General features: G+C 39.5%; 1 protein-coding gene across 4 annotated transcripts in view; it reads right to left on the bottom strand.

The window, feature by feature from the left end:
- Window positions 1–19,749, bottom strand: part of LOC123504716 (protogenin B-like) — a 283,603-nt gene that overhangs the window by 246,318 nt on the left and 17,536 nt on the right. The window lies entirely within an intron of this gene.

Raw genomic sequence — 19,749 nt, 5'->3', positions numbered from 1 at the left:
GGTAAGTCCCCGCAGGCCACCTCACCCTTGCCCGCGTTAACTGTGTGGCAGAAATGTTCACAGGCACGGAAGGCTTTGTTTTTGTGGCGACGAACCGCTCCATCGACCCAAGGAAAGCACATGCCAACTTCTACCTAATTTGTTGTTGTTGTTATTGTTGTTGTTATTGTTGTTGGGGGAGGTTATGGTGGTGGTGGCTTTCTTTTATTGCTCATTAGCATTACTATTATCATTATTATTACTATTATTATTATTATTATTATTATTATTATTATTTGTATTATTATCATCATTATTATTAATTATTATTATTATTATTATTATTGTTATTATTGTTATTATTATTATTATTATTATCATTATTATTATTATTATTATTATTATTATTATTATTATTATTACTGTGATTATTACTATTATTATTATTATTATTATCATTATTATTATTATTATTATTATTATTATCATTATTGTTATTTCCAGTAGTAGTAGTAGTAGTAGTAGTAGTAGTAGTAGTAGTAGTAGTAGTAGTAGTAGTAGTAGTAGTAGTAGTAGTAGTAGTAGTTGTAGTATCATCATTACCATTAATATTTCCAGTGTTGTTATATTATTTATGTTATTGCCATTACTGACATTGTCTGAACACCAAGAAAACAACAAATACAGAAAAAAAACAAAAGAACTAAAGAACCCTAAAACAGACAAAGATAAATAAAGAGGGAAATGTGTGTGTGTGTGTGTGTGTGTGTGTGTGTGTGTGTGTGTGTGTGTGTGTGTGTGTGTGTGTGTGTGTGTGTGTGTGTGTGTGTGTGTGTGTGTGTGTGTGTGTGTGTGTGTGTGTGTGTGTGTGTGTGCGTGCGTGCTTCATGTCTTTTAAGGAGTTATATATGACACAAACCCACGATATTTAGCAGCGCGCACCTCACACCTCTGCGCCAAGCTGGTGTGCTACAGCGTTGCATGCCACTTTTTTGTCCGTTTCCGTTTCTCATCAAAAACTTAACACGGTGAGCCTTCTAATTTTCTCCTTTCTTATCTGGTTGTTTTGCATATGAAATAAGGGTTAAAGTGTTTTCTCTTGTCACTTACACATATACACACACACACACACACACACACACACACACACACACACACACACACACACACACACACACACACACACACACACACACACACACGAGAGAGAGAGAGAGAGAGAGAGAGAGAGAGAGAGAGAGAGAGAGAGAGAGAGAGAGAGAGAGAGAGAGAGAGAGAGAGAGAGAGAGAGAGAGAGAGAGAGAGAGAGTAATTAGGAATGAAAACAAATCAATCGTTCAAACAATGGAATCTTTTGCTATAGTACTTTCATTCTTCACAATGGAGGGTCCGGATATTTCAGCGAGGCGTCCCACTTGTTACAGCTGACCTTCTCACTCTTTACATCTGATTCTTATACTCACTACACCAAACTGGCAACATGGGACTCAACAAAAGTTTATTATCAATGACAGCCTCCCCCAGTACTCTCGATGCCTGTGTCCCTCAATTACCCGCACTGTGACATGACTGATGGCGATCGGTTTGTATGACAATATAGACAAACTGTAACTCACTACGTTACTGGGAGGCAATTGTGGTAAGTAACGGTAACAATGGATAGATGGGTTTCTCAAGAGGTCATTCGCAAAGGGCAATTATTTGAAGCAAGTGGGCACGTGACAGGGGAGGAGCGAGTGAGAGAGGTACGTACTTGGAATTGACGAATATGACGGAAGAAGTTTACTCAAACCGTTCTGCCGAAATGTGCGAAAAAAAAACAAAAAGCAAACTCGGAATAAAGTTTCCATCATCTCCGTTCAAGGTCGAAATCGCTAGCCAACAATCAGACACTCGTGGAAACTGCACCCTCAGATTTAATATACTCTTCATCAAAATCTTCAGAAAATACTTGCATGTTCAGAAAGTGAAGATGAAAACATAAGTAAAGCTAATTATGATTATTTTCGCTGTTGGTAGCCTTGCATGTATGTTCACTAGTTATGCATAGTGAAGTCCTGTATTTTCGGAGGTTCCGTTATGAATGCTATATTCTTAAAATGAACTACAAAATGCAATTTCTACCAAATTAATTGGTTCATTATTATTAGTGAGAATTACTGAAAAAAAAAAGCATTTCATCACACCATTTTCCTTAAAGCATTATGTATAATCCACATAGACAAGCACAGAATGAATGGCATTTGCTGCATCTATTATTGGGTGTTCTTTTGTACTGTCCCAGCATAAAAGGGAAAATGCTCTTCCTATATGTCTATTTTCGCCTCATACAATGGAAAAATACAGTTTGATAATATTAGTGCCGAATATTCTTTCTTACTTCCTTAAAATGAAAAAGAACACATATTTTTGCTTGCTCTTGTTACTCCAGGCTACTTCATGCTGCTTATTTTGTCCTCAGATTCATAAAAGAAACACATTTTATTCTATTTCATTTAATATTTTTGTAGAAGAAGAATCGGCGAAGTGAAACAAAAATTGCGATAAAAAAAGAGGCTTACTGAGCTCCCGAACGTCTGTCTATTTCGCAAGTGTAGGATGACGGAGGCAAGTCATCGCTGGAAAGGATAACCTTGATTCCATGTCACATTAGCATCCGGTGAGTGCTGCCCTCATTTATTGCTGCACAACACGAGCAGCTACAAGTGACCTGGACAACAAGGCTAATTTCCTAACATTTTCAGGCACACATGCATTTCCTGCTCAAATAACTGTCATTGTGGTCTGTAGTTTGTCCAACTCTGCTCGTTGAATCCAAATTGTCCACATTGTCCTGCAACCGGCTCTCAAAGAAGATCAAATTTTCTGGAAAATATACAAAGGTATCGCTTATTGATATCCATAATATGTGAGGATAAAATTTCATTGCTGTAAGTTTACGTTCTGCCTGAAGAGGTTTGAGTGCAGCAGATAAATCGGACCACGTAGCGTGTAATGATATGAGTATTGGCTCGGTATTATACAGCCATGATCATGAATGTGTGTACTAATAGCTAAGTACCCTGCATTACTGGGTCTTTCGCCTTCCTCGACGCATCTGAACCGGAAACTCTTATTACATATACACATCGACACAATGTGATGCTCAAAGGCAACAAGGCAAAGCAATATCCCGCCAGATTGTGTGTGTGTGTGTGTGTGTGTGTGTGTGTGTGTGTGTGTGTGTGTGTGTGTGTGTGTGTGTGTGTGTGTGTGTGTGTGTGTGTGTGTGTGTGTGTGTGTGTGTGTGTGTGTGTGTGTGGGCGCGCGTGTGCGTGTGTATGTGTGCTTTATTAACGTTTTATTCATGAGAAATTCAATATTCTTAATGTTCAATAAATGTTACAAGGACCACTTTACATACACTTACAAAATTAATTTTGCATTCTGTGACCGGTCAATAAATCGTGTGTGTGTGTGTGTGTGTGTGTGTGTGTGTGTGTGTGTGTGTGTGTGTGTGTGTGTGTGTGTGTGTGTGTGTGTGTGTGTGTGTGTGTGTGTGTGTGTGTGTGTGTGTGTGTGTGTGTGTTTTCATAGGAGATTAAAAAAAAAACACGAGACACTCATATATATATATATATATATATATATATATATATATATATATATATATATATATATATATATATATATATATATATATATATATATATATATATATTATCCTTTTCATGATGATATAGCAGAGGAAAAAAAATATCATTAAAACTACACATGTTATGTTATATATTACTAAACCTACTGGGCAAATACAACACTTATCCCACCACTTATCCAGGCATTAACGTAGCATTTAGCATGACACTTATCCCAGCGTTTCACTAAACAGCTAACTTGCCACCTAACACAATGTACATAAACACTTAGGCCATCCTCCAGGCCACCGCGCAGCCATGTGCAGCCCATGTCACAATGGATGCACACATTTGGTGATGTTTTCTGTTGTCATGATGTACACATGCTATTTCTCTTACTAACTGGAAATTCACACCAGAACAAAGGTTACACCTGGCAACTCATTAGTAGCTTCACCTACAATAAGTTCTTTTAATAATTAACACTATAAAAACGTAGCCGTATAGCCATCTCCGCCCCTACGTCCAGTAATGGCAAACGAAACAAACAAATTGTATGGTAACCAAAGCAAACTCCAATGCTCTCCCTTCACCGGAACCCATGTCGCTTGTTAACCACTGATGCGACAAACGTGACGTAGTACTTATTAAGACATTAGACATTCCGGGCTCACACTTTGCAACACAAGCTTTTCTTTTCTCATTGATCAGTTTTAAGAACTGTAGAGGTGATTAGCTGCATTGCCGATTCTTTGTGATTATTTGTTTATTGATCGAGAAAAATCCTTGCTTGACCAAGAATTAGAGACATACCAATTGTGACAGAGCTTTAAAAAATTCAATCATTTCACTGTTGAAAGTAATTATTTCTAAGCACCGCGCAAAGCCTTTGAGAATGTGGTCCATGAATCCCTGCACTTCAAGGGAAGCCGTCAGTAAATGGTAACATCAATTCACTCTACATGGGAAGGTGAAGATGATTGTGAGCACCATCATGATGGTACCAGACACACATTATAGGTAAACATTTATCCAATATCAACTTTTGTGCAAAATCTTATAAATAAATAAGTAAATATATAAATAAACAAAAATTGCATAAAAAACACAAAAAATCTATCTAATAAAAAGTTTTCATTGAAGAAATTATTCTGAAGTAATATTTGAAATAATAAGAACGCTGTTACATCACCTCCTGAGGTTCGCGCAAGTCCTTCACAACAAGCACTGTTATGAGTTACCCACTTATCTGGCCCTTACTTCCCGCTTCACCACCGAGTTATTTTTCAGACATAAAACGTATTTTTATAATTTTTTGTCTAAATCTGTGTACAAGAGTCCAATTACCGTAGCTCAGATACATAGGCTGTGGTCATGCAGTTAAAAACATAATCAAATTCAATTACGCCACCTTTGATGTATTAATAATTGTATATAATAGTCTGATGAGTATGGCTAAACTTGAGTGTACCATAGATACAACATATAAAGACAAGGCTAATGTACAGTACAAGTTACTTTCTCTCCTTAAAAGACAAATAAAAAAAAATGTGTGTGTGTGTGTGTGTGTGTGTGTGTGTGTGTGTGTGTGTGTGTGTGTGTGTGTGTGTGTGTGTGTGTGTGTGTGTGTGTATTTACCTAGTTGTATTTACCTAGTTGTAGTTTTACAGGGCCTGGGCTTTATGCTCGTGTGGCCTCGTCTCCATATCTACACTTATCCAATCTTACTTTAAAAGTATGAGTGTGTGTGTGTGTGTGTGTGTGTGTGTGTGTGTGTGTGTGTGTGTGTGTGTGTGTGTGTGTGTGTGTGTGTGTGTGTGTGTGTGTGTGTGTGTGTGTGTGTGTGTGTGTGTGTGTGTGTGTGTGTGTGTGTGCATTTATTTATCTCTTTATTTATTTCTCTCTCTATTCTTAACATCAACAACTAGTAATGAGAAGTGTTTGATTTTTTACTGTTTTTTCATCAATATATTGACTGTTTTGAAGATAAATTGTCTTTATTTTTGTTCGCTATCAAAAGACGAATTTACTGAATAATATCACAAGCATTCAATTACTATTCATCTTATTATTCAACTAATCTATCTGCTTGAATTACATAATGACAAAATAAATTTTAAACAAGATCTATACATATCAGTAAGTAATCACATCAACATCACGATACGAAATACTCGACACTAACAGATGCGTCGTGGCCAGCTCATCCATCTCTAGATCCATGTGCATTGGTTTGAGATGCCAGTGATTGATTGTCAATAAAGAGAAATTGAGAGGATCACAGTCAATCTAGCGCTGGAAATACATAGGAGTGTGCACATCACATGCTCTCCATAGTCCACACCCTGTGGCCAATGGGACTAACCCTTAACACGTTACCAGCCGCCCAGGATTTGTTAGCAAGTGGACAATTTTAAAGCGATTTCTGAAGATTCTATTACACCTACAGAAATTACACTAATGATAAACAGACAATAACACGGCGTATTTTTTCCAATAGCTGAAATAAATTCAAACTTCACGATAATGCTTCCAAGAACGGAGCCATGTGCACAGATTAAGGAGCAACAACGCCACCAGTTTTCTACACGAACTCCAAAGTCATCTGCGGCTCATGAGCGAGTGGCCCGTCAAGCTGGACTGCTAGGATGACTTTCACTGGACCTTGCTCAGTATGCTGTCAGTGAGGCGCAGTGCGGGAAAAAGTACTATGCACACAGTATCTTGGACAACACATACGTACAAAAACAATGTTTCGTAGGCGACTGATATAAGAGCCTGCAGCACAAATGATACAGCACAGTTGCGGACTAGGTTAAAATAAGCTTATAAGACCAACACAAAAAACATTCAGAGGAAGATGATGCATCAATAAACTTCAAAGACTAATTATAAAATCTATGCATTATTTTGATACTGCTACCCAAATGAAGTGCTTGCCAAGCTGACCTGGAGAAGTAACTGCAGTTATCAGTAGCCAGTGTCTACCAAGCTAAGACAAGCGGTGCTTATAGTCCCTACACTTCACTTGCCTTTCTGAGTTGTAGAAAGCACGGCTTCTTTTTCTATTTCTTTTTATTTATTGACCTATTTTGTTTTTATAAATTGAACTTATCTCAGCTTCTTTATGAATTACAAATGTCCTGTATAAATGTTGAGTGCAATGAGATTTGTAGTATTTCTCACATTATAATGATGACGACAACAAGGCGAGCGTTAAGAAACGACTATAAGGAACCATGGTGGGCATAACTTTAAGGAGGACATAACCATCTTAAATCCGTAGTATCAGTAGTGCAGTGTGTGTGTGTGTGTGTGTGTGTGTGTGTGTGTGTGTGTGTGTGTGTGTGTGTGTGTGTGTGTGTGTGTGTGTGTGTGTGTGTGTGTGTGTGTGTGTGTGTGTGTATGTATATATATATATATATATATATATATATATATATATATATATATATATATATATATATATATATATATATAAACCAACACTATATTCATCTGGAATAAAAGAAATACTACATCTACATATCTGGTACAATATACACACTAAATATGTTATTTTTCATAATGTTTATGACTTGAACATTTCATACATCTGGTATAATTTATCATAATGCAGGCATTGAATACTTTGTGACTCGAAGGTGAAATGAAGCGAACTTGTGTATGATAATGATTATATATATATATATATATATATATATATATATATATATATATATATATATATATATATATATATATATATATATATACATATATATATATATATATATATATATATATATATATATATATATATATATATATATATATATATATATATATATATATATATAGAGAGAGAGAGAGAGAGAGAGAGAGAGAGAGAGAGAGAGAGAGAGAGAGAGAGAGAGAGAGAGAGAGAGAGAGAGAGAGATCAATTCATAATACGACAAAATTCTTCCAACACCTACACCATGGAATAAGTTTGAACAAGAGGCGTTACACTGACGTCTGTTGTCGTAAATCATCATATAAAAATTCTTAAAGCAAGGTGAGACAGTCTAAATGGAGATATACAGTAGAACCATGCGTGCTTTGGGGTCCGAGGGGTCTCCAAGCGCACGGGTTCGAATCCTGTCCACGGTCCGAGTGTAGGTTGGGCTTCCTCACTCGGGGCAACGGTTTCCTAGCGGGTGGGCTTTGAGATAGGAGGTACCCCAAAAAGTATCCCCCTTTAGCCCAGAAATTCCCGTGAAAAGCCCACATGGTATAAAAAAGAAAAAAAAGAATTATATTTCCTCATGCTTGCTTCATTTCCTTTGTACATCTTACACCAACATCAACACTCACACACAAGGAGTAAAGCAGGTAATAGCACACACCTGTTTAAAGCGTGTGTGCTTTGTTTCAAGCTTGTCAGTGCCACGGTCCTAGACCTGAACAAAAACACACCGCTCTCTCTCTCTCTCTCTCTCTCTCTCTCTCTCTCTCTCTCTCTCTCTCTCTCTCTCTCTCCAAACTACTCTCATGATGCTCATATCGCGAAAACCTGAATTATGGGTTGTGTTATTTGCTGAAGAAGATACTATATTCTTACACACACACACACACACACACACACACACACACACACACACACACACACACACACACACACACACACACACCATTAATCAATCATTCCATCCATCCAACTTTGTACGCGCACAAGTACATTAGTAGTACGACTGGGTATGTTAGGTAGTGGAAACAAAGCGTGCAGGATCCAGTTCACTCAGAAGAAAAACATCACGATGAGAGAAGCCAAACTTTGGGCCACGGACGGCGCCGCGGAAAATCAATACCGAGAATAAGATTTCTTGAAGGTGCGAGCGGCGAAAGCACGGCGACTGGTATCCTACTGGGGCCTCTCAAGGGCGCGCAGATGGGGTTCCTACAGGGTGACCTCAATATCTCCCTAAGAGCACCGGATTAACTGCAAAATGAATAAAAAACGGACAGTGTGGATTCCATTAAGTGGCATTGTGTACTATTACCTGCAAAGTATACTTACACACTCTTGTAAGTGATGACAGACGCCGAAAAGAAAAAAAAAAAGAATATACAACGGAAGGAAAGGAAAGGTAAAGTCTTGTAGATGAACACTATCAATGAGAGACAAAATCTGATCAACCTGCCAATTTTCTTTATTATACTCAAAATATCACCGTGTGTGTGTGTGTGTGTGTGTGTGTGTGTGTGTGTGTGTGTGTGTGTGTGTGTGTGTGTGTGTGTGTGTGTGTGTGTGTGTGTGTGTGTGTGTGTGTTCATAAGAGATAAGAAAAACACGAGTTACTCATTCCAAAATGACCTTTGACTTGCAGGGGAGAGAGAAGGAAAGAGGCGGATGCGTTACCTCACCTGAGGAGCTTGTCACGTCCGGGGAGGATCAAGACGCTGAATCCTAATCACGATACAGCGGTAGAGAAGAGATATGTAACTGTTATGATTCACACACACACACACACACACACACACACACACACACACACACACACACACACACACACACACACACACACACACACAAATTCATTAAGAAAACCATGTTCATATAACTACGTCATGCTGTGCTTATCATTCATAATCCTGCATAAGTCTTCATACACAGCACCTCACTTCTGCAACACTATCAAGAAAAGAGGCGAGAACAGTACGCGGTGACGGGAATACGAGTGATGGAGATGAAATGGGAGTGGAAGTGAAGTTCGAAGCTAAATTAGGATAGTAATGTGATAGTCTCCTGGTGGTTTCAATAAGGCTGATAAAGCGGTGGTCGACGTTCTGGTAGGTAGGGTAAGGTGGAGGATGTCTGATGCTGAGTGGATGTTACCGGGAGAAGGTGGTGGACAGTGGAGGAGCGGTGGAGAACAAGGAGTGATAGCTTGGGCGGTGAGGAAGGTGATGGGGCAGGTAGTTGTGAGGGAGTCGTGGGGGGACGCGAGGTGGTAAGCAGATGTGGTGAGAGTGGCAATAGCGGGGAGTGTGAACTGGCAATGGTGGCGGTGGCAAGGAAGGTGGAGAAAGGCTTGTGACAGTGGTAGTGGCGGTGGCAGTAGTATTGTGATGTTGGTGTGTGGTGATGGCGGCAGCGGTGAGGATCAGAGAAGAGAGAGAGAGAGAGAGAGAGAGAGAGAGAGAGAGAGAGAGAGAGAGAGAGAGAGAGAGAGAGAGAGAGAGAGAGAGAGAGAGAGAGAGAGAGAGAGAGAGAGAGAGAGAGAGAGAGAGAGAGAGAGAGAGAGTGTATGATGGTGGTGGTGACAAGATGTGACCTTGACATTCCGGTGATGACAAAAGGCTTTTTCCATGCGCACGCACGCGCACACGCACACACACAAAAAAAAAAAAAAGGAAAAAAGAAAAAAAGAAAAACAGCATCCTCAAGGATTCAAGGTCTGTGTTCCCACGACGCACCGCTATGCAGCACAAACACGTCTGAGCATCAACATTACGTTCAGCATCAACATTACGTTCAGAGGTGACGCCGCTCCTGCTGCAATAGCAATGCTGCTGATGCATTAAATATTACACAGGACACAATAGAACACAAAGGAAGACAAACATACAAACAGTCGAGAGAGAGAGAGAGAGAGAGAGAGAGAGAGAGAGAGAGAGAGAGAGAGAGAGAGAGAGAGAGAGAGAGAGAGAGAGAGAGAGAGAGAGAGAGAGAGAGAGAGAGAGAGAGAGAGAGAGAGAGAGTGTGTGTGTTATAAACTAAAGCAGGAAATTCAATGTGAAAAGAACAAAGACACGATATAAAATAAAAAAAAAAAAAAAACATAAAAACATGAATATTTGAAGGCCACACGTAAAGCGTATTCACCCCTTGTTGGTACGCAGATGTCTCTTCCTATCTTCTCACGGATGATGAGGCTGTGTGTGTGTGTGTGTGTGTGTGTGTGTGTGTGTGTGTGTGTGTGTGTGTGTGTGTGTGTGTGTGTGTGTGTGTGTCGTACTCAATCACTTCGATGAGGATGGAAATGTTTTAACGCGCAGTTACCAGAAACTTTCCAAACAATAAACAGGAATGTATACAAGGAAATAATTAGAAGTATTGGATGAGTTGGACATTCGAAAAGATGTAGGGCAAATAAATAGCAAGAGTAAACTATAACGGTGCGAACTGTAGGGGCTTCGTTAGTTAAATTGCCGTAATCATATTGAAGAGAAAAAGAGGCATGATCTGAAGCATGTAGTAGCGATAGAGGGGGAGAACGGGAGACAGACAAGAAAAAAAAAAGGCGAGGCATGAGTAAAGTGATCAAACGAGCAACCTCCAACTCCACCCTCCCTGGACAAAGCTGCAAAAGTGGTAACGCCCCAGGAGTGATTCTCCGCAGTGAGACTGACGAGCTGCTGCCTCTCCTATATTGCTTTACCAGCCAAGAGGAGCGTAACAGTAAAAATAAATAAGTGGTAGTGGGGGCAGCACCTAACACCAGTATTTACTTACCGGAGAGAAATGTACCTAGTATCCAAGCCACGTTTCATTTGTGAAGTATAAAGAGAGAGGTTGATAAAAAGAAAAAAAATAAATATCACTGCACGAGACAGGATGTTGATGTAAATATAATAAAAAAAAAACACTGTTTGCTTTGTAGTTTCCAGTCCACGTTTCTGGTGTCGAGGAAAAAAAAAAATCTGAGTCATCCATCATTGCAGGAAATTAGATGCATATGTGAACTGATGCATATGTGAACTGAGACAACTGAGGCAACATGACGGATTTGCAGAGGAAAGTCTTCGAAGCAGGGGGAGGGGGGGTTAGATACATGAGCTTCCTTTCATAAGATCCTAAAACCGGAGTCGTATGTCACATCAGGGAAGATCAATACTATCTTGGCGAAGAGAGAAAGTGGCCATGATGGTGTTAAATTGTTGAGAATATAGGTGAAAATTGAGTATTTATTCAAATGACATCAACGTTGAGCTAAGAAACAAGAACATTTAAGAAGGTAAATCTAGACGACAAATGAGGATATTGTCTTGACGAACCACAATAAAAAGAAGACAATTATTCAAAGGTGTTGTTATTTGTATTGTTTGTTGTGTACCTTGAAGGGTTGACATATGAGAGAGAGAGAGAGAGAGAGAGAGAGAGAGAGAGAGAGAGAGAGAGAGAGAGAGAGAGAGAGAGAGAGAGAGAGAGAGAGAGAGAGAGAGAGAGAGAGAGAGAGAGAGAGAGAGAGAGAGAGAGAGAGAGAGAGAGAGAGAGACTTGAAAAATATATACATCACCCTATGATATATAAATAAAAAGCCCTTAAACCACTGCCAGGATCCAGATGACCAAGATCACCCGTCACGAGAAGCCATGATCCCTAGCATTGCGTCTGTCTTGAAATATAAAACCCGCTTCTCGTCACAGTTATTTCCTAACACAACCAGAGGAGGTCAAGGACATGGTGTTCGCGTCCCACGGCACCACTTCAGCGACGCGTCACTCTGGCCAAAAAAAAAATAAATAAATAAATAAAAAGAGCCAGGCGGTGACAGGGCGTCCTTCAGTATACCTAATAACGCAGATGCTGATGTTTGCGTGTGTGAGTGTCCATTTGTGTCGCGTTGTCTTCCTGCGTTGTGGCTGCCTCAGGGTGTGTGTGTGTGTGTGTGTGTGTGTGTGTGTGTGTGTGTGTGTGTGTGTGTGTGTGTGTGTGTGTGTGTGTGTGTGTGTGTGTGTGTGTGTGTGTGTGTGTGTGTGTGTGTGTGTGTGTGTGTGTGTGTGTGTGTGTGTGTGTGTGTGTGTGTGTGTGTGTGTGTGTGTGTGTGTGTGTGTGTGTGTGTGTGTGTGTGTGTGTGCGCGCGCATTTATAAAGATGACCTAAGGTCCTATGGTGATGGAGGGGTCTTCGCGACACAGGATGTGGGAGCTGGGAGTCTTCCAACAGAGAGATATGCACAGTGAAGTTTCTCCAATGAGAGTGAGAGAACTTGAATCTACTCGTAAATAGCGGTGTTGAAGTCTTCCAGTTCCGTGGTGTGAATTATGCGTTTAATAAGAAGTTTGACTAAGTTGCTTTGCCGTTTACATTGATTCTGTTTTATTTACATTTTAGGTATGGGTGCTCTGTAGCTTCCAATCAGTGGGCGTAGTAATATCTTAATCTCGCGTGATCTTTTGGAGTATTCTAGTATATATCATCATGTGTGTCTGTCCCTGTTCAAGAGTTTTAGGGAACGTACGGCTATGCGCACTATGCTGTGTGAGCATCAAGAGGACCACACGTCAAACTTCGTGCTTTTACCGTGCTACTTTTTCCTGGGCGGTTGGGTGGTGCTCACCAGGAATGCGGAACTCCATGCTGCAGAATACTGGTTAACACGTTGAAATAACCTCAAGGACGAACGACCGGAGGAGAGAAAACTACATTTTTCACACCACATTTATTATTGTCCATTTTCTCATTTCATGAAATAGAGGCAAAATATAAGAGGTTTCAATTACAGACAAGCCTCTTTATTTATGCTTATAAATATTTTCATTGTATTATATGGATCACGAGACTTGCAGAACTGCACTAACTGCTGATGGTCAATGGCAACTCAACTTTAGAAGATCCTGCCGTCCCTGATGCTGCACTTCATTTAAGTTATAAACGAAGATATGCTACCTTAGAAACATACTAGCAGCTTCTTCAACCTCTACAAAGGCGAATCAACGGCAGCACTCAGTAATTATGCAAAGTATTCGGCAAAACAAGTGACAAACACTTAAGTGATTCAAGCCTTAGTGCTACAAATGTCGATTTATTTCAATCCAGATGTATGATGAAACTCTACAAACAATGACCCATTAAATAAAGGCAAACATGTTGAACAGATATGGGCTGCCTTGCAAATTTCCAACAAATAACGCCATAATAAGCGTAAACTAAGGAAATTTTGGCCAAAGCGGCAAATAGTTTTCTTTGCATTATTAATTAGAGCATTACACAATAAAAGTCAGGAACTCTCGTAAGAATGTGCCTTAATCCATTAGCTTGTACGTCGCAATGTTTTAAACTGCGCCACCTGCTCTGTCCTCATCGTCGTTATCACTCTCATTAACGCACACACAGCTACAAGTCTCAAAGTGTTCGTCCAATTTTATCCACTCACCTCTTTATGTTGTTAGAAATAATCTGTGTTTATTACATCGATTTTCTCTGGTTATCTTTTATATCTCCTGTCTGTGAAACTAGGTTATGTTTTCTTAGTTTATTATTTTGTAAACATACCTTGTACTCATTATCGCATTACAATCTTACCTGTATCAGTTCAATTTGCTCATATATTTCTACTGATATGTCACTGACAGATACGTAATTAAAACAATGAAAACACATCTCCAATAACTAAAGAAGCTCCAGTATACGAGAGATTTTCAGCTCATGACTCTCCTTGGAAAATCGAACACCATTTTCTTTCTTCACTTTTACCTACTTTAAGGTCTGTTTAAATGAATATCTATGATTCAGAAGGGACATTCATAGCGGTTGGCAGATTGTACATGATTATGCCTTGAGTTTTGAGAAGTTCACTATTAAAGATTTCGATGTATGGCTAAGTATCCTACTATAATGTTCCTTTTGATCCGAAGTCTGGAAAAGTTCCAGGCAGACCAAATACGTTGTTGGCTTCTTCTGCCTCCAGAAATCCAGATTCTGTGAAAGGACTTTACTTTCTCTTGTTAATAATGTAATAGACATTTCCGCAATTCCTTGATCACTTATTCTATCCGCAAGTTATTTCATTCTATGCCAAGTTAAGAGATGAAGATTACTCTCATCTCTGCAGTAATCTCTTCCTATATTCATTTCTTAAAAAAAACTCTTAAGACAAAGAGGTAAAATCCTTTGGAGACGCGTATATTCTCTGTGCAAAAGCCTTTTAATGATATTATATTTCCCTTGTATATTTTTGTGTTTGCAGAGTTTTCCGCATATCATAGAACATCTTCGCCACGAATATATGAGTATTACATTGCATTGTGGTCCGTACAATACATGGAGTCTTACTGATACAAAGACCGGAAAATGGCAGATTTCCAGACTACAAAGATAAAATAAGTAAAAAACAAAACAAAAAAACGTATAAAGAAAGAATAAGGTTAATTAAATAGTGTAATGCAAAATATGGAAATACAGACTTAAGATGTAAAGAACTCGTTGCAGCCATGATGTTGTTGAATAAAGGTAGCAAGATGTAGTAAGACTGTGTTGGAATAGGAAAAAAATATTACTAATGCTGCGTGAATGGAGTCTTCCATTAATGAGGCGCACAGAGACCAGCACAATAAAGTATACGCGTGAGAAAAGAAACATGACCAGAGAGGCCAAATCAAATACATGGACGATAATCAAACAAGGTAAATTGCTGGAGTATATCTCAAGAGTTTCACCAAATTATAAACTAAAAAGATGCCATTGGGGGAGAGAAGTAGTTGAAATAATTTCGAACATTAACACTAGATTCTGCATTTCCCCTGTAGATCCTAACCGCTTCAGTACTGGGACGCATTTTTACCTGGAGTTTAGGTGTCATTAGACGATTTTATTTATATTAGGAAGGGTCTATGGAGGTCAGAAGGTTAATGGCTAGTCTTCACTATCTTAATCCCAACATAAGATTCTGAAATTGTATAAAATCACCAAAAAGTAACCAGAATGAATATGGAAACGCGTTCTGGTACTGAAAGGGTAAAACATTCTTTATCGTGCCTCACCATTCTTTTTTTTCAGATTGGTAAGCATACTCAATTTTGTGCATCATTCGTTGGGCGCAAAGGAACTCATGACTGTCCGGCCAGAGCCGCCTCCATCCCGTTCATCTTCCGAGATAATCCCACTCAGCTCGACTTAAACAATGCAAACCCCGTCTTGCGCTCTACTCAGAAAAAAAAAAAAAACAGAAAGCTACAACTCCTCCCCAACCCTCAGTGTAAATGAAAATAACATTCTCATATTATGTTACATCATATTATACACTACCCCATATATATTATGTCACACTATATAAGTTAAATTATTTCTATATAAAATAGCATTATACCGAATCATATTACATTATGTGTTGGTAAATATTGGACTTAAAAATGTAGAAACCAACTTCAATCTTTATTTAACAACATACTAATCGCTTTCGTGTGTGTGTGTGTGTGTGTGTGTGTGTGTGTGTGTGTGTGTGTGTGTGTGTGTGTGTGTGTGTGTGTGTGTGTGTGTGTGTGTGTGTGTGTGATTCACCTCGGTAATCTGCTGGTCACCCAGCCAGTCTTCCCCATTACGGAGCGAGCTCAGAGCTCACAGACCGATCTTCGGGTAGGACTGACACCACATAACACTCCACATTCCGGGAAAGCGAGGCCACAACCCCTCGAGTTACATCTCGTACCTATTTACTGCTAGGTGAACAGGGGCCACACATTAAGAGGCTTGCTCATTTGCCTCACCACTTACCGGGACTCGACCCCGGCCCTCTCGATTGTGAGTCAAGCGTGCTAACCACTACACTACGTGTGTGTGTGTGTGTGTGTGTGTGTGTGTGTGTGTGTGTGTGTGTGTGTGTGTGTGTGTGTGTGTGTGTGTGTGTGTGTGTGTGTGTGTGTGTGTGTGTGTGTGTGTGTGTGTGTGTGTGTGTGTGTGTGTGTGTGTGTGTGTGTGTGTGTGTGTGTGTTCATGCCGGTACTGTATTTGTCGTTGAAATAACTATAATTGGGTCTATCCATCTAACGGCCGCCACAATTACCCGATATAAACGTACGCATAAAGGCAAAATAAAAACACAATTGACGGCGGATATCACTGTTTCCATTTTTCTGCTTTCCGGCAAATGATTTTGAATTCTACGACTTGTTACAGTTAAGTACGTCTTTGCAATTAGCCAACTGACCATGAAACGAGAGCATGCGCTGGTTACAACACATCTTGGAGAATAATGTTACCGTAAGCATATGTAATTAATAGGTTGTGAAGCTTATACGTGTAAATTCAACTCCATTTGAATACGAAGAGTACCAGTGCAGACTCGCGCTGCTTAATTAAAAACACTGGCCTTTATTATCCATGCCGGTCTATGAAGTATTCCCATCCCTGATACTGAAAGAAAATTATTCAAGGTGCTGTTAAGGTAAGGTCTGAGCTTTCGGACACAAAGAAAATAACTGCGTCCATTCAAGAAACACCCTACAATTATCCCCTATAGGAATATATCTATTTGTTCATCTGTTCACGTTATCAAGAAACACTGGACACGTATCCCTTTTAGAAAATATACATTAGTGAAAAAAAAAAACATATCCCTTTAACTCTATTTTCTAACCCACCCACCCCAATACTGGCACACATTTTTACCTTGAGTTCTGTGTACGATTAGGCTATTTCATTGACAATACAAAGGGGCTATGGAGGTCAGAAGACTAATGGCCACAGTCTTCACTATTTTAATCCCCTCACATGAGTTTCTGAAGCTGTAACCACATAGTAAGGAGAATGAATATGAAAACGCGTCCTGGGATTGAAGAGGTTAATTGTTTCTATTCAATCATCCATTCATGCATCCATGTATCTTTCTATTCTACTCCTAGTAAATCGGAAACCAGCTGTCGTACATAGTGATCTATACGTTAACATGAACACTTTGTGGATTAACTATAAAAGCGTCTAAGTATGCTGTGCGCTCTTTCATTTACGACTAGCCGAGGCAATACAGCCAACGACTAACAGCTGACACGCAATATTCCCTCGCTCCGTTACCGCCCCTTATACATCTCCCTACCACAACTAACTGTATAAGTCCTCACACAACACTCCTATCCTCTCGTGCAATACCTGATCACTTTACGATATCGCCTGGTGCAGTACAGCCACATGCACCACCACTACGACATACAACCCTTCACCTCAATAACCGAGACCAATACACGCTGTCCCCATATGGTACCCTTAACTTACGAAATTCTGGACCGGTATGGCGACTTGTAATATTAGTGTAACTAGTGGCCATACATACAAGCAAACACACACACACACACACACACACACACACACACACACACACACACACACACACATCAGTAGTGTATGCATTAATTTTTGATATGATGATTCGTATTATAAAACGGTGACCGGAAAAGAAATATGAAGGAAGGATTTGTAAATATCAGGAAACATCAATGATTGTAATATGATCCATAAATCAATCTACACAGGACATCAGTCAGTCAGTTACCTTAACGCTTTCCATACCAAGACGGGTTTCCATATTTATTCTGTTTACTATTTGGTCATTTTGTACAGCTTTAAAAACTTGTGAAAAAATCAAAATAGTTAAGACTATGCCCATTAAGCTTCTGACCTCCATAGACCCTTTCTGATGTCAATACAATCTTCTAATTACACCCAAAAATTACTCATGGTAGAAATGCGTCCTAGTACTGAAGGGATTAAAAGAGTTCCTATTATTAGTGTTTTTTTTCTTCTTTCTCTCACTCCAATATCTTAGAGTATGAAAACACTTGAAAATACTTTCTCTAAAATCCCATTACCCTAATTGCTGGTATTATTTCAAGTATTTTTGCCTAAACCCCTTCAGTTCTGAGGCACATTTTTACCTTGAGTTCTGTGTACAATTAGAATATTTTATTGACATTAGGGAAGAGTTTATGGAGGTTACATGATTAATGGCCAGAGTCTTCACTATTCTAATCTGAAGCTGTATAGATTCACCAAATAGTAAGAAGAATGAATACGGAAACGCGTCATGGTACTGAAAGGGTTAATTCTTCCAATTTACGCCGCAATTCTAAAACTAATGTCGGTGACCAGCTTTACGCACACTACCAAGATGAAGGAGAGATACACTTAAAGAAGGCGCACGGCAGAGTTTGCTGGAGGAAACAAGTTGATATGATTTGTTGATCCCTTTTTTACGTCCCGGGTGGAGTTACAGGCAGGAGCAATGTGCGGTGCTGGTTCAGGGCCGCCACGCTGTGAACAACGGTGGGGGAGGACGCAGGGGACGTGAAAACCCGTTATGTCTGCGCGAACCTCTCCTTATTAACGAAAGTGGTCAAGCAGAAAATAAAAGTGCCTCATTACGTATATACATGGAGTTTTATACCTGTGCGTCTTTTCAGGGGAATTCCAGCAGATGCATGAAGCAAAATGGCATGTTAACCCCTTCAATACTGGGACACATTTCCATCTTGAGATTTGTGCACTATTAGAACTTTTTATTGACATTAGGAAGCGTCTATGGAGGTCGGAAAATTAATGGCCACAGTCTTCACTATTTTAATTCCCTACATGAGTTTCTGAATCTGTATAATATCACCAAATATTAAGCAGAATGAATTGAAAAACGCGTCATGGTACTCGAGGGGTGAAATCTTTTTAGGTATGTGATGAAATCTTATTAACGAAGATATTGAAGCAAAATATTGAAGCTTTTCATAACACAACAAATAGTTCTACAACCACGCTTCATTGTGTGTGCGGATGGAATAGAATAGTCTATAATAACACCAACACCAAAAAAAGAGAACAAGAACTACACTGCAGGCACCTTTTTTTTTTTTCCAAGATACACCTAAAGTTCAGGTTCACAGCAATCACGGAATGATATACATGCATTCAGCACAACCAATATGACAATAGTGGTGGTATTGAGTGTTCGCTGACAGATGTAATTGTAAGATGCTTCAGATCCTACTTCTTTTAGCTTCAGCTGGCTTAGGCAATCTCCGGGTGAATAACTGAATATATGTTGACATGAGAGTATGAAGGCGAAAAGTGAAGTGTGATGCAAGTATAAGCACTTTGTAGGTGTCAAAAGGAAGGAAAAATTCGAGGGAAAGGCCGGCACTGAGAAAATTGTGCATACCTGATTTTCAAGAGGTCTCGCAAGGTCAAATACCTTCAGGACAAAAAGACAAACAGGTGGACTCATAGGTAGGAAGACAGACATATAAGCTTAGAATTGATAAAAGAGCAGATAGAAACTAAGATAAGACCGTATAATGTGTCTACAAGAGAGAGAGAGAGAGAGAGAGAGAGAGAGAGAGAGAGAGAGAGAGAGAGAGAGAGAGAGAGAGAGAGAGAGAGAGAGAGAGAGAGAGAGAGAGAGAGAGAGAGAGAGAGAGAGAGAGTTAAGTAAAA

The sequence above is a fragment of the Portunus trituberculatus genome, chromosome 17, assembly GCF_017591435.1.
Source record: "Portunus trituberculatus isolate SZX2019 chromosome 17, ASM1759143v1, whole genome shotgun sequence".
Lineage (NCBI taxonomy): Eukaryota > Metazoa > Arthropoda > Malacostraca > Decapoda > Portunidae > Portunus > Portunus trituberculatus.
The sequence above is the reverse complement of the archived record's forward strand: the minus strand, read 5'-3'. Positions and strand labels throughout refer to the sequence as shown.